Consider the following 12,460-nt stretch of genomic DNA (forward strand, 5'->3'; position numbering starts at 1 on the left):
ATGATTTGTGTCGGGATTCATTTCGTCCCCTCTGTTTCTACCTCATTTAACACTTTTATTCAAACCGGTAAAGTTAGTGCAAATCAGCCTCTCTCTTTCTGTATGTGTGTGTGTGTATGTGTGTCTCACACACGCTCTAGAGGTCTGCAAACAGCTTTTACATGTCTTATCCAAGTATGTCTTCTGATAAGAATCAGAGTAAACTGTAAATTTCAGAAACATTAATATGTCTCACCTTTTGATCCACCCTGCTTCCTATTTTCTGTAAAACTGCTTTTGATAAAATTGTCTTAAACTTTAATTTTCTCCAGCTGCAAAGCGTCTTACCTTCACTGAATCTGTAAATCATGATGGCCATTTCACTACTCCTCCTCAACCTCTCCTCACAGTCACTGTAAGTGTGCAGCAGAGGACCTCAGCAAGCAGCTCCTCCTCCTTTTCCCTTTACGCCCCCTTCTACTGAATCATGCTTTGCCTACAATAGAGACGTGCTCATTAACATCGGAAAAGGCAGTTTGGGGTTTGGATCGAGTGCAGCAGACTGCGAGAAAATCCCTACCAGCAAAATCTGCAGAGCGGCTAACACTTCGCTATATTCTGAGAACAGTGGGACAAAACGTTGCCGAAAGCAATGCGATCGCCTCGAGTAAAGAAGGAAGGGACCTGGAAGCAGCTTAGCTGACCCATATTGGACCTGAAACTGTTCCTCTACCAAGCCTTCATATAGCTAATGTCCAGTCGCAGGACAATTAAGTGGATGAAGTGTAACTCAGGCTCACTGAGCAACAGGAAATTATAGACCACTGTGCGCACATCTTCACATATTGTACATGGCTAACTCCTAACATCCCAGAGCAAGCTGTAACTATGGATGGGTGGACCTTATACAGAGCCCACAGGATACAGGACTCCGGTAAGAGGAGAGGAGGAGGGCCCGGTGTCTACAAAACAAATTTAAAAAAAAATGCACTCCAGGAATTGTGTGATCTCATCAGCAGCAAGATGACTAAACAACCTGATGAAATATTTATTGTAGATTTTATTTTATTGTGATTCTTAGCAAACAAACCTCAGAACTGGTTGACCTAAATTCCATCAGCATGTCCACATACCAACCAGAGACAGGTACTGTATATCCAATATACATTTTCAGTATGTCATCATATAAAAAAAAGCAAGAGATTCAAAATGTCATAGATTACCGAAGCAGGATCACCGCCATCATGTGTGAGGCCACATCACGGGGTGAGCTGAATACATTTCATGTTCGCTTCAATCTCCTTAACAAAGACTCAGCTGTAAAGTCTACTCCGCCTCCTTTATGACTACCTGTGGCTCCGACCCCCCCTCATGGTGAAGTGCTTTAAGACACCAGACAGCTGAAGTCGTGAGACCCACGAGTAGGGCTGGGACGACATAATCGACGGCATCAATTTGTCGATATGAATAATTTGCGTCGCTGCGTCGTCCCAAACAGTAAGTGGTAGTACCCACGGAGGCTGAGAATAGCCCCTCTCACACAGAGACACTGCATTAACGCCGCAGCAGCGGTTCGTCAATTCTCCGCCGTTGACCATTCACACAGAGCAAAGCTCCGCTGGAGTAAAGACGAACTGCCGAGTAATTCACACAGAAAGCTGTGCTGTGGCTCCTAAAGAGACGTGAAGGTACATGTCATGATGATGATGTTTCCCAGGTGTCCCCCCTGTAAATCTAAACCTGCGGACCGTTTATAATGTGTTGTGATTGAGAACACAGCCCCCGTTCCATCCTGGAAAGTGAAAGAGTTACGTTTTTAGTGCTAAATTACATAATCACATAATCGCCATCAGTAAACAGGTCGCTGCGTGACTCTGTCACTTGTGGGGACGGAGGCTGTTTTCTGGGGGAAAGTTCACTGAAGTCTCGGTCGGGAGGGCTGACCATCATGATGATTTCTATCAACACAATCACTTGAGTGAGTTAAAGGTTTTTGCCGGTGACAGACGCCGTTTTTCGGGCAGAAATGTGACAAAGAGTCAGTGACAGACGCTGCTCTGCCTACAACTGTGTTTTTTTTTTCCCTCATAAAAGTTACCAGCGACAGTTACAGTTACTACATTACTTTTGTTTGGTCATGTAACGTTAAATTAATCGTTAGATTAGTTGACTAATCGAAATAATAATTGCTAGATTAATCATTTGAAAAATAATCATTTGGGACAGCGCTACCTAAGAGTTTCTTCGATAAAGCACAAAAACGAAATGTGTTCAAAATGAAAGGATTAGAAGAAGAGCTTGTATTTGTCTATTCTTTTTTTAGATTGTGCGCTAGCGTCAACACAGACTGTTTCAATTTGAATATTAACCAGATGTTATGTTGTTGTTTCGGTGTTGTTTCGGCTGCCTGTCTGCTCTGTGCTGAATTCGATGACGTCTGTACAGAGCCCAAAGATACTAATAGACAACATCCACCCAGCCACAGTCTGTCCATCCTGCTTACATCAGACAACAGAAACAGAAGTATCTGCTGCTATACCACCAGACTACAGAGTAGCTTCACTCATCAAGACTCCTCAATTCATCATCAGTCTTATAAAATAGATTGCATTTTTTGTGTGTGAAAGTATCACAAAGGACTGGGACAAAGTTTAATTAAACCATTGTGTTTTAAAACATGGTGGTTTAAAAAACCAGAGTGTCCCCCACTCCTTTTCTGGCAAAAATCCCACTGATGATACATCTCACAGTGCATCAACACAAGAATGGTGGTGAATTATTGTGGTGATATTTGCAGTGCAGCAAGCCAAAATTAAAAAAAAAATAAATAAATAAAGAAATCATCGGGGACAGGGGAAAATGTTGCAGGAAAAAAATTATCTTTTATGACGCCTTCTGACCTTTAGGGTTTATTAACATCTAACATGATGAATCATGCACTGGTGAAATAAAAAAAAGAGGAGAGAGGGATAGATGGAAAAAAAAAAGTGATTTGGGGAGATGGAGACACACTATCCTCATGTTTCACACATATGTTATTTGTTTATATGCCGTATCTTTGTTGTGGCATCCTGCCCACATCAGCACTCAGTTCATGTTTGATTTGCACTGTTGTGCTGTACAGAGATTCTTCAGTCTCCATTTTCACAGTAGTTTATCAGCACTGCCTAGTGGAGACAGTTTGATTGGAGTTTGGTAAGAAGTTTTTTGCGGTTTTCTGTTGGCAATAGAGTGGGGGGCTCAGTGTGCACTCAACATGGGGAGAGTTTGATATATTTATTTGCCTACTTAAATTGGAATTAGAAGTGTAACTAAATATTATAGGTAGGTAGGATGTAAAATTTGCATCACATTTCCATATACAGCTGCTTAACTATTGACTGCTTTCATGTGTTCCTTTTTTTCTCCTTTCTTTCTTAGTCTAGCTGTCAGAAACAGGCAGGAGTTACCACCCCTCTCCTCACCCACTCTGATGGGTGTAGACGTGACAACATCTGGTAGAGTTCAAATACAAAACACCCACTGACATTGTTCACCCCTCAGAGTGATAGCAATCTTTGGATATCACAAAGGCTGGAGAAGAATTAGGAGAAATGTAGTGCTAATAGAACAAGCTCCACTCTGTGAGTGAAGGAAGAGCACTTAGACAAACCCTGCCTGGACTGGGAAGAGCTACATACACTCGCTTTACAATATAATATTATGAGTTAACCCTAACCCTAATTCTGGGAGAAAAAAGGAAGAAAAAAAAAGACTACATTGTTCTCAATTCAAATATGTTGTATTCTTGATTTTAGCACAATCTCAGCCACCATGCCAACAAGCATATTGATGAGATATTTGGCATGGACCAAAAATATCTCATAAAATAACCACCCCCTATATTTCAAGGATAGGCTTCAAGTTGAGCTTATTGCTTACTCACCTCAAGTGACAAGTTGCAATAGCAATTGAGTAGACGGCGACATGGTTGAACTTCAATTTGTCATATTACAGATAACGACTGTTTATTCAACTTGAAAGGGAGATTTGTTTCAACACATAAAGGAACACTTTATCCATCCATCCTTTTATTAGAAAGGTTCAAAATCAACAAATATTTGTTGTTTCTACTGGACAGGAAGGTGATGAAAGACTGTAACCTGAAAAGTAATGAGTAACTTAATCTGTCAGACAAATGTGGTGTAGTAAAAAGTTAACAATTTCCCTCTGAGATTTAGAGGCGTTGTGTATGATTTCTTAGCTAAGGCCAGGTAGACTTACTGTTTCAGCAGTAGCATGATTTTTATGGTGGTACAACCTACACAACAGACTGATCAAATTGGCTGACACGTTTGAAAAGCATGAGGCTGCTGATTATGTAGAGTCGTATCAGCCTAATTGGATGAGTTTAAGAAAAGAAACACTTTGACTAAAAGTTGACAAAAAATATATGTCTTTGTTGACTAAAACTAGGCCAAAATAAATTAAAAGAAGAAAATGTTTGGAATGTGACTGGAGGAGTGCTAAATCTCAAATAGCTGCCAAAATGAACACAGGATACATTACGCAGTTTTTGTTATGTGCGTCATAGATTACTGACATGTTCTAATAAATGTGGGAAAGCATGTTGTAGATATTTTGTGCATTTTGCTTAAAAGCATGAGTACTGTTGTTGGGGTTTCCTGGAAGCCCTTCAAAGGCAGATCAGAATTCCAGGACCCCCATGTCCAGAACAGTTGGGCTGTCGCATACATAGCATGTAATATTTGATACCGCAACTTCTTTTATGAATGGAGAGTTTCTGTTACATTTAGGGGCTTCAGGTTGAGTGTGTACAGCTAGACACATTCTGTATGGAATCAAAAGACAAATGTTTCAGTGATGTTTGCACTTTAACTTTCCCATCATCGTGTTTATGCTGTCTCTTACAACTTTTAAATCCCCAAATATTTCGTCAGCACCGTAGCACCCAGGGACCTATTTTGGGCTTCCCTCAATCTCTTATTCCATCCGTGTCCTCCCACTCCTTTGTCCCCTTGTTCTTGTACTCCACTGCTGCCATGTCCCTGTCTGCCTGCCCTGACTAATGGGTACAGAGTGCCCCAAAGTGCCCTGGAGTTCCCTTTTGCATTCCACCCATGGATATTCAATCATACACACACACATGCATGCACACACACACACACACACACGGACACACATACACAGATGTCCTAAGGTGTTTGTCTAGTCTGGAATTCCACTGGGCGAGACTGGGGTGGGATGAGCCTCTAACCTGCTGAGTATCTTGCATAAAGTGTTTTGAATAATGCAAATGCTTGAGCCTGCAGATGTCAGGTACAGCATGTTTCCTGCACAAAAAGAGAACATATTACGCTCGAGTGGCCATGCACTATAGCTGTAGAGAGAAGTACGTGGATTTGAAGTCACTGATGCTTTTAGATATACTGTGGGCTCGATCTCACCCTCAAATTCAAATCAGTTTTATTGCTGTGAACAGTGGTAAGTAAAGTCTTGCTAAAGCAGCTAGTGAAAAAAATAGTGTTATAATTTTGAATGTTTCAAGAGACAACAAACTGTAATAATACCTGTAAAAATAACACAAAAGATACTACAGCAAAAGATACTATAGCAAAAGAAAAACACATGAAAAAATAAAGGCACATGCCACCACAGGGTTACATGTCCTTTACCAAGCAAGAATGTCTACATGCAAAGAGATGACAATAGAAATCCTGTGCGAAGATTGTTATGTATTCAGTGACTGCATGCTCCCCAGAGGATGAATCATTTATTTTGTGTAAAAAAGAAAAACAGAAGCTGTCATTCAGCATGAATTAAAAAAAAAAATAAACTAAATGAAAAAGCTAAATGCTATTTTTTTTGTGCGTGTGTTCCCCTTTTTCACACAATGGAAAAATTCAGCCTCTTAAACCTTCCTCCCTGACCCTAATTGGCCCATGCCCGGTCCTTGAGGGGTCCAGTCTCGGACATAGAGAGTCCGAGACTGGAATGAGATCCCCCATGATGACATAGCGAAGGGGGGATCGAATTGGCATGACCCTAAGGGCCATGGTTTATCTATCCACCAGGAGGAGCAGTAATGATAGAAGATGAGGTGGTACTTCAGCGTGAAAGCAACTGTTCTTACTGTATCATAGGCACACAGTATTTATTTATACAGCTTTTTGGTTTTTTGACAGTACTGCAGGGAAATGAAATTGATATGGCTGAGGAACCAGTTAACAGGAAAAAATGCAGTTGGATAACTGTAAGAGTATACTATCAGGTGTGTGCACCTTTTTTTTTTTTTTTTTTTCCCCCACAGTGAACATTTTATTTTTGAAAGGCTAAACGCCAACAGGGAGAGTATTTTGTCAGGTAATATTTTGTCAAATTCTTATACTATAATAGTTAATTCGTCAATTCCCCAGCCATATTACTCTCACTTCCTGTTGAAAAACACAAAGCTGAAGCATGCTTGGTCCATGATCATATTTGTATTTTAAGTATTTGGTTTGAATATTTCACTGGGTGAGACGATTGGCATTGCACTGTATAATTTTATCAGATATTCCTCATGCAGTGGCGGGTGATAAGACAGATGCAATCACTTTATAAAAGTGTGTTCACGAACATCCTCTGGGTATCTTGGGAGGTGACAGAGGCCAAACACATCATTAGTATTACAGTGCATCTATTTGTTCTTAGTCAGTGGCCACATTTGGTCACATTTGAACCTACAATAAATAAATTACTGAACCAAACTTCATGAATGTTTTTGGTGACAAAGTAGTTTGTATTCCACTCATTCCATCACATAAAAATCAGAGCTGAAGAAAACATTGAAACTGAAGGCTGCTATAATGGGGGTGTTACTCAACTGCATATCCAGAACTAGACAAGCCAAATCCTAAAACAACAACCAATACTGCAACTTTAATTTATTAAATTTAGCTAGTTATTCCCATACAGCATATTTTTGCTTTACAAAAGCAGTTCTATGCATTAACTGAACTCACCTGTGATAGTAGGGAGCCCAGAATTTGGAAGAAGAAAACATGTATGTACTGTACATTACAGACTCGGTTTTTAATATTCCCATAGTGAAGTGGTCATGTACACCACCCAAAACACTTACAGCATGTATCAGTGGTAACAACAGAATCCAAGTGGGTCTAACCAACTTTAATGATTTATTTTGATATAAAAACATCAAGTTGCTCTTGTGTTACGTATGAATGGAGGCTGGTTATGCTGGACATATAAATGATGGAGACTAACTCTGAAGTAATACTCACCATTATTCATAAAAAATTGCCATTTAAAGGGGTATTTTCTTTATGTCCATTGATTATTTGTGTCACCATTTTAGCAGGGGAGTGAATGCTTGAGATATTTCAGCCAGTTTGAGGTCTTTCTTGATGTGATCCATTATAAAAGGAAGTTTGTTTTTTGCACATATGGTTCTTGTTTAGTTAGGGAGTTATCTCCCGCTCTCGTATGCCTGCTTTTAATGAAATTCAGCTTAATCCATTCTATTCCAATCATTCAATGTCTTCAGTAAAGAAAGAGATCAAATTTAGCCACTAATAAATTGATCAAGTCCCAGATTCCTATGTCGAAGTTTAACTGAAATCTTTGCATTTGCATTCCCAACCCCTTACTCCCTGTTACTCTTGCCATCACAATTGATTAGCACACCCAGCAACACCCCATGGGGCATGCTCATTGATCAAGCACATGGATTGGTGGAAACCACAGGGTTGGAACACCAATGCAGACCTGTGCATCCAATCTTTGAGGTCCCATTGTGGAAAAAAAAAAAAAAAAAGTATCCCCTTATTCCATTCAGCTGCTAAGGATCTGGCCTCTTGTTAGCTGGCATGGTACCACGTTGATGTCATTGTTTTCAGAAGCTGGTAATGGCTATTTAGGCATTGACACAGTGTGTTTTTTGTGATAAATTATCATCAATCAATCAGTCCCTGGTAGCTGAGAAAAATCTCATTCTGTGGTTGAAGTGTTCATGATTGTCAACACACTCAACAACACGAATAAGCATCACTATTATGCTTATCTCAGCATAAAGCCTCCACACACACATCAACCCATGGTCTTACCTGCACAGATGGTTTAACTTAACCACCCTGTTTAGGCCTCCAGTCCACTTTTTCTACTTCTGGGGCAGAGGAGAAAGCTGTTAGCACAATGTGTGCATAAATGTATATTATCAGCTTATGAGGTTAAAATAGTGAGCATATTCAGAAACACTTCCATGTTTATACATCCAGTAGACACAGAGCCTTGTTAGCAATCAGTTCATTTGATATGGAGGCCACCTGATGAAAAGTCAGATACTAGCTATGGATAAATACCCTCAAACTCTTGAGAAAAATATTGGTCTTATTGGCTGCTAAATGCGCGATTCTACCCACCTTCTAATGGCGAACTTTGTGTGTCTGTGGGTTATTGGAGCTTTTTCACTGAAAAAAGCTGATGGTTATAACGTGGTGACAAAGAACCCAATCATAAGTTTTGTGCCATAAAACCAAAACATTGAGCTGAAACATTCTGAAACACTATAAAGCTGTGGAGATCTGTAGAGGTGACCATGATTATCGGTGGGGTTTTTTCTTCCAGTGACATCTTCCACATCATACAAAATCATTTTCACTTAAAAATCAGCTTTAATTTTGGTAATCCAATTTTATTCAGCTTTGCTCCACCTAGTCTCATTTTAAGAAAGAATAATTAAATCACCTGGAAATGTGTCTTTGGCCTTGAACACAAACACTTGTATGACTTTCATTTACAAATATGAAGATAATTAACTGAATATACATAATTTCTGGGCCTCAATTTACTTCTCAATGTCATTTGGGGTCACAAATATGTGGATATTATCTAGTTTACTTTGCTCGTAAGTAATTTTTGTGTAAGCTTTTCTTGGCTCAGTGTCTGTGATGTTGATACTTTTTGATTTGTACATGTATTGCTCATTTGTAAGTCAAAGTGGAATGTTGTCAGTCTCCCTGCCCTCCCAAAGCTCTTTCTTTGCCGGTCTCCCCTGTCTCTTTAGCCTCAATCAGTCTTCTGAGCATGTCTCTCTCATGTCTCTTTCTGTGTTTTGCTCTATCCCTCTGCCTCAAACAGAAAGAGTGCAGTGAGCCTATGAATCATGCAATGTTCCTATCACTCTGATCTGAATCCTTTAACAATGGAATACTCTTAAATCATCAAAAATGTATCAAGAGTTCTCTCTAAATTAAAGGAAAGTGCAACTGAAGAGGCCTATGAGTTGACAGCTTCAACAACTGCACATCATTCTATTAGAATATTGTCTAGGACCAGCAGCACATATGGGGATGAAACACAATTTTCAATGCAATTCTGGTGGCTAACAATTCCTGTAAGAAATATCTCAGTTACAAAATATATAAAGTAATTTGCAATTAACACATTAAAAAAATGAATTAACCCTATCAACAGAAAAGAAACAGTTCTGGCCCTATGTCCAAGATGCTTATGTACTGAATTGCAGACCAACACTAAGCAGCCACAACAGGCCTTCCCTTCTTGTAATACCACCACCTGGCCTGAGAGACAATAGTGAGCCACTCTAGCCTATAGCTGCGTAGATGTTTACATCCTCAGTTAGTTGTTTTGCTATTTTTTTTTAACACAAAAAAGAAGAAGCTCCAGAAAGAAAAAATGAAAAAGAAAATACACTTTTATCATCATCTCAAAAAAAACAGCTCCTGCCAAGAAACCACATCCACAGCAGAGAGGAAAAGCAAAATAAGAGTAGATATTGCTGGGTCTCTCCAACGCTGGAGACAGCTGTGGGCGATTAAAAAAATGAACTCACAACATTTCTTTAGACCGGTAAGTCACATCTAATGTTGGCTGTTTACTGAAACATATCTCTAGTGTAACTAATGACAACACAAACTGTGACAGAGTGATGTGACTGTTATTTTTGTTACTGTGTGTTGGTAAAACTAAGCTAAGTAAGGTATGATGTAAATGTATACACAAGGTGATACACAGACCATTTTTGAACAGTGGAGGTGGCATACAATACTTATCACCCACCTACAATGCAGTACCGAGTTCCCTTCCTCAGACAGCTTAACAACCATTCACACCTGGGCTCACAGATCGCACATCTCGACAGCAAGGTTAGATTCATTTTGCTCAATGTTTTCTTTTTTGTGGCCATGGCTGATGTTCCACACAGAGTGTTTACCTGCGCACACTCACATAGATCCAAATGGAATGAGGCCAGTCTTTACTGAGGTGGAAGTGGTGGCTCATGGCTCATGATATCTGAGTCCCAAAGGGAAGGTGTAGATTGCTAATAGTTATCCAGAACCCGTTTTCTCAGATCATGAGCCCTGCTGGCTCTCACTACCTCCACATAATGAGATCAGAGACATAGTGTTGAGTATCCGTGTGTGTGTGTGTGTGTGTGTGTGTGTGTGTGTGTGTGTGTGTGTGTGTGTGAGCACAATTTGTAAAAATTGTTAGCTCAATACTTAAGTCTTTTGTTCCTTAAGCATAACATTCTTTCAATTTTGGACAAGATATATGTGATCACAAAATCATACCCAATTCAGCCAAATATTTATCATTTTCCTTTGTATTGGACATCTTTTTCCCCTGTGCCAAAAACAATTACATCATACCAGTTTTACACTAAAATTAGAGTGCAAATACTGTAAACCTACTAAAATGACCACCTTTTCATATTGCCAGCAGATGCCAGAAGGATAAAAGGATGGAAAGGACAGTAGACAGCAGCAGCTCATAAACCTCAGCAGAGTGAATCCAGAAAACATTCAACTTGTTTAAGAAAGTCTTAAGTCATAACATTCTGAATTAGAGACACAACGTTTCTGGAGCTGATGACTGAAGTAGTGAAGGAGTGAGATATCTTGCTTCTTTTACATCTCTGTTGAGAGTTGTGCATGTGCAATACTGATCAGGCAGCTGACAAGGCTCAGGTGGTGACATAGGAAGCCACTGGGAATGTGAAGGTTGAACCTTTTTAAGGATCTTTTACTTCAGTCGCTTTCAAACTCAGTGCAGATTGAGCAGTGTTCTGGCATTGTTTGACAGGATGGATGAAAAGTATTAACATGCCAGCGGCCTTAACTTCAACACATATTATAGCCTTTAAAAAATTAAAAATACATAAAGACATAAACTATATATTTGTGATTGGAGTGACTAATGCACTGTTTGTCTGGGTCTTTTATCAGGACTTGTAGACAACAGGAAAAGTGCAGACCAAGACCAGCCTCATTTTAATTTCTTGAACAGTTGTGGAAAAGAATCTCTGGTCCAATTCAAACACTGGGTCTAGGTGTAGGTGTTTTTGCAGCATTCTTAGTCTTCATACCTGGCTCCAGTTCATGTGTGCAGTGCACATACTGGTTTCATTCACTACTTTGACAGGGTCCTGTTTTGTTCAGTATTTGTTGCCAGATCAGCTGAGTCAGTTCCTCAATTTGTGAACGTGTTATAAAACACACCAATCCAGACAGGCATTTGGTGTCTATCCACGTCTATCTATTTTAATGTTGCTCTTTTATATTTAGTTTTCTCTCTTTCTGTCTTTTCTGTCTTTTTGTCTATTGCACTTGAAATCCTTGACTTCATTGCAATTTATTTAGTTTTATTTCCCTTTGCAACTGTATTAGATTTTCGATAGCACTTGTTTAATTGCATTTCATTTTGTTTTATTTCTCTGTGATTTGCTAGCTTTGGCAATTTAGATATTGGATGCATTTTTATAAAACGTGCAAAATCACTTGCACAATAGCTTATATTATAGTGTGATGGACTTTTCTCTCAGCTGTCAAGTAGCTTAGCAACCAGCCTTGCAATATGTAATAATTAGAATGGATCCACAGATGGCATCACAGAGTGTTTATATATGTGGAAAAATATATATCCTGCAAATTCCTGTCAAAATGATAGGAAAACATCGCATTTATTCAGAATTTATTTTGATTTACTTGATTTATATCGGGAATTACACTACTGAATCATATTACTTGAATTTATGAGTACCTGGGTATTGCAAAATCTGCTACTAGAGAGGTATAAGTCTTTTATAGAGTGTGGGCCAGTATGAATAAAGTGTCACACACTCACACACACACACACCTTTTTGAGTGTGCATGCCTTGAGCATGTCCTCCTCCACCGGGTATGCCAGCAATGTCGGTGCCTTTGTGTTGGGTTCTGATTGAGTTGGGCACGCAGGCAGATTTACATATGTTTGCCATTGTTACGGGGGTTAGTGAATATCGTGTAGCAGGCCTAGAGGGAGCTGGCAGCCAGCGAACCTCTGACACACTCTGAATCTTAAACAGTCCCTCCTCTCAACAAGCCTTACCACTCTACTCCTTCATGAACATGATTTCTCTCTCGTTCACTCTCTTGCTTTCTGGCTTTCTTGTTTTATAGCTATCATCGCACACACACGC

The 12,460-nt window shown here is 39.5% G+C and overlaps 1 protein-coding gene across 5 annotated transcripts in view; it reads left to right on the forward strand.

Annotated features, from left to right (window-relative positions):
• Positions 1 to 12,460, forward strand: part of LOC119009647 (RNA binding protein fox-1 homolog 3-like) — a 504,213-nt gene that overhangs the window by 396,027 nt on the left and 95,726 nt on the right. The window lies entirely within an intron of this gene.

Source organism: Acanthopagrus latus, chromosome 20 (assembly GCF_904848185.1).
Source record: "Acanthopagrus latus isolate v.2019 chromosome 20, fAcaLat1.1, whole genome shotgun sequence".
NCBI lineage: Eukaryota > Metazoa > Chordata > Actinopteri > Spariformes > Sparidae > Acanthopagrus > Acanthopagrus latus.